The sequence below is a fragment of the Pinus tabuliformis genome, chromosome 1_2, assembly GCF_031772625.1.
Source record: "Pinus tabuliformis cultivar Carrire ecotype Pingquan chromosome 1_2, CPIR1, whole genome shotgun sequence".
Taxonomy (NCBI): domain Eukaryota; kingdom Viridiplantae; phylum Streptophyta; class Pinopsida; order Pinales; family Pinaceae; genus Pinus; species Pinus tabuliformis.
Window position 1 is genome coordinate 1,194,558,033 of NC_142298.1, and position 4,474 is coordinate 1,194,562,506.

A 4,474-nucleotide genomic window follows, 5' to 3' on the forward strand; every position below is an offset into this window, starting at 1 on the left:
ATTATTATTATTGTGCCCATATAGTGCCCATATTGTTATTATTTTTCCCTGTAGAAGCCCACTATTATTATTGTTGTGGCCTTACATTATATTGTTAAGTAGGCTATGATTATATTGTGACCCCTTAGGCTCCTATATATAGAAATAATCGATTTTCATTTGTATCATACAAGAATTGTTCAGTTATGCAATGTAAAAGAGGTTTCCCCCTCGAAGAGGATAATTTTCAAGTCATTGATCTATCGTTTTTTGAGTTGGTTGCATTACATTTGGTAAAAAAGCTTTGTATTCTAGGGTTTCACTTCTCCAAAAATGTCAACTTGGAATTTTCACTATAAATTTGTTTCTAAAAATATTCTGAAGCTATAATTTGGGTCACATAGATCCAAAATATTGATGAACATCGTGTAAGAATTTTAGACCTTGCTTTGCTATATTTTTGAAGATATGATCTGAGGAAGTTAGGATTTTTATAGGATCCAAAATTCAGCCTCAAACAAGTGGCCTAGGGAAAATCATCATTACTTCCTCTCTGAGTATCATGTTTGAATTTCAATAAAATTTATTGAAAGTGCACGAACTACGGTTTGTTGTGTATCAATTTAAAATCTTAACCAATCTACTGAACCAATCTATAATTAGGTCATCGTGAGAGATTTGGAATAAATCTTTCTTGAAGACTCCAATATCAGTCGAACTTATAGGGTTGGAAAGAAGACACAAAAGGATACCGCATGATGAAATTTTAGACCTTGCAGTTTTGAAATTACAGATTTACAACATATTCAATATCGAGCTCCTACAAAGCAAGAAACATGTGTGCATTTTTTTGCATATGTTTTGTTAGAAAAATTAATTTGAAGTGATTCAAGTCGCATAGTGAAGAAAAAATATCATTGTTTAATTCCAAAATGACTCAAAGAAATAAAATATAAACACCTAGTAAGAAACTATAAATATCTACTATGACGCATGACGAAGAGGAAAAAATGCAACATGATATACCAAAAAAAGGAGACCAAGTGCAACAAATTTCGCTCTCACAAAAAGCAACCAAGAATGAAATGGAAGCTAATATGGATGGTTTGAAGAATAGTTTAAAATAAGTCATGTAAAATTTTAAGGATGGATTAAAAGTAGACGTGGAAGGTTTGAAGAATGGATTAAAATTAGAAATGGATGCTATGAGGGAAGCTTTGATAAAGTTGCTACAAGAAATGCTTCCGAATCGTGAAAAGGTATTTTATGAAACTCATGATGAGAACAAAATGAATGCTAATCATGATTTTAGAGACTCTAACTTTGTATTGAAGACCCACCATATTCCAAAGATCGATATGAGGAAGTTTAATGGAAACGATGTGGTAACATGGATACTACATATGGAGTAATATTTTGATCTCCATAATGTGCAACATGAACAAAATGTACTCATTGAAAATTTATATTTAGAACATTTTGGACACCTAATCCTCTAAGGGTTAGTGTCGAAGCCGAATAGACTAAGGAAGTCGAAGAGACCTTGGGATGTGGAACCCAATGGTCACACCATGTACTATAAATGTATATGTTTTGTTAATAATAAATGTACTCTCATGTTTATCTTTCCTATGTTGTTTCTGCCATGTGTGTGTTTAACATGGTATCAAAGCAGGCGTATTCCTGCCCTCCATAATAAGTTTGAGCCATTTGTTTTATGGCCTTTCTGTGTAGGTCATTTCTGCCATCACTTCTGCATTTCATGAATATTTTCTCAGCTAAATTCTAGCTGCAATCTCAGTCATTTCTCCAGTGCCATTTTTTGCTTCCCTCTACTTTGTAACTCCCTATTTTTCATATGTTCTGCCTTTCATAATAGCGCTGCTCTCTGGCTCTCCTGGTGAGAATATTGCGTTGGTGTGGGCTAATAGTGCTCCTCTCTCATACATTTGATTTAGGTTAACGATCTTCACTATTATGGCCAGTCATTCCATCCTGCATGTTGTAGCCAACACGCAGGCCATTTTCTAAATGCGCACACCTCCCCTTCATAACACCCACCGCCATCACTGCATATTTTGGCGATCTTGGCTCTCTCCACTCTTGTTATAGGCACCACTACTGGCAGAGCACTGGGCAGGTTGCTTATCTGTTCAGGATACGGTGCATTTGGATCCTTCATGTAGTTGTGAAAATACACTCCGTCGCCTGCAATGACTATCACCTCCCGGACAAGTTCTGGGTGTTTCCCGCGAAGGTGTTTATATAGGAACACGAGTTCCTGGAAAACCTTGCGGCAGCCGTGCGCTTGACAGCTATATACCCATCCATGTTTTTCCGACCGAAGCCTAACAACATAGTGACGATTCACACAATTGGATATAACAGCGTCCAGCATCTCCTTTCTTGGGTGGAGGCAGGTTGCATGAAAAGGGTGGTATATATCTCTCAACAATTAATCATTGTAATGATCCTCCAAAAACTGAAGCTTCTTCAAGTTGATATTTGCCTTTATATATTCTTCATCTTCCTCGTTGTTGTGTTCGAAGTCACATTCTCAATCATTAGCCCTCTTCTGCTGGTCAGGCCGTGAGGGTTTAACACTCTGTCGGTGTCTGCGCTTCCTCGTTCTGGTGATGGTGTTGCTCGGACATGGTCATTGATACTCGGTGTGTTAGCAATGGCATCCTTTGCCTCTCAGCATTATGGGCACTCGCCATTGGCTTCCACCATTGTCAAGTTAATACACAGTTTTGTATTATGATGAACCTTGTATACCTCTGTCCCCTCAAGTTCAACTTTAGATTATTTTGGAATCTTAAATATTTGTGCGCTCTATCTCATTCTTGTATGTTGAATTAAATGACGGGTGCTTCATTTGATTGAACGTTGTGATGCTTCTCAGCCTTTGATTGAAGATTAAAGTCTTGTGTGATGTGTAGAGAGGTTGAAAGCTAGAACTTTTAAACGCTTGATCGCGTTTTTGCTGCGTGAAGACCATGGGTCGAGTCGTTCTTGTTGTGAGTTGAAACCTGTTGAAAATTGGTCTTGCCACACGCTACATGGTTCATGTTATGAGGATTGGAGCATTGAATTTTTTTTGTGTTTTTTTGTGTTGGCTCATTACTCAATCCAGTTGGTGGTCCCATTGATCCAACCTTAGCAGCTGGACTTGCTGAGTTGGGTTGAGTGGCACCAACCTGAACTTTCATATTATAGAGATGCACAAAAATGCATTCCAAGGAGTGAAACGTGACTTCATTAAAATCAGTTACAGGCCTTACAGAGAAAGCATTGACAAGTTTCTTGTTCTGAAAGCTCCTTAAATGCCCATGGATACAAACATATGCACCATTGTGCACTTCAGCCATCTCTGCAGATTCCATTGCATCATTAACCCATCGTTTCACTTCTAATCTCCCTGTACCGTCATCGAGATAAAACGACACATTAGTAACCCTCTCTTCCTTGTTGAAAACCATCCCAACAAGGGTGACATTGTTGACATCCACGCCATCTATTGTAAAATTCGAATTCTCATCCGAGAGCTTCTGGGTTGCCTGGCTTATCTATTTTACTATCAGGAAAAGTGGTACCGGCACCTTCGTTAACTTGGGTGGCCTGAGAGGGCATAAAGCCACCTCCGGAGAATAGAGAGCCTCCATCTGATTGACTTTGCATGCCAAACATCTTTAATCTCTACTCTGTCACTCCCCACGGAGAAAAAGAAGAAATTTACAATGTAAAATAATAACAGGAACAACTGATATAATGACCGTGAGACCGTGTGCTCGGAGCTCTGCATAAATCCATGTTTTAGAAGTTCATTGGTCGAGTATCAATGTTTCTTTTGAAGGTCGTGGCCTAACATGTTGAATTTTAGAGTGTGGAAGATTAAGGTTGCAAATGAGCAGGCGAGCACGGGAACAAGGTTATGAAATGAGTATTTTCTTGATTGAGTCGTGGAGCATTGAGGTGATGCGTTTGAACCCTCTGCGTTGAATGTCATGAATGGTGTGTTGTGCGTTCAATGGTATCTCCTTTCTTGAAGACCGAAATGGTATGCATTTAAATTCATTGAAGCCCTTTTTTATAGTTGGCACATATATAAAGTGCTTTGATGCTTCGAGTTAAAGTGAGTGCATGTTTTGTCAAGACCATGAAATTTGAATAAAGAAATAACACATTGAGCATGTGTTGGAAATAATATTGAGAGGGGGGGTGAATCAATATTATCAAATTCTTTTCAATATTCCCTATAGATTTATAATTTAATTTATTCTTCAAATGTTGACCATTAATTTGAATGTCAGTACCATATAATAATGAACAGGAACAAGAAAAATAGACAGTCACACCAAATAACACCAGACATAAGGTGGAAACGCAATGTGGGTGAAAACCACCTGCTGCAATGTGTCACTATCTTCTTTCAATTAGAAACTTCTTTTACAATGATTTTGTACTGGTGCAGTCCTTTACCAGTATGCAGGCT

At 38.0% G+C, this 4,474-nt stretch overlaps 1 pseudogene; it reads right to left on the minus strand.

Annotated features, from left to right (window-relative positions):
* Nucleotides 1-2,942: 2,942 nt before the first annotated feature.
* Nucleotides 2,943-3,718, minus strand: LOC149210514 (replication protein A 32 kDa subunit B-like; annotated as a pseudogene).
* Between the last annotated feature and the right edge of the window lie 756 nt (nt 3,719-4,474).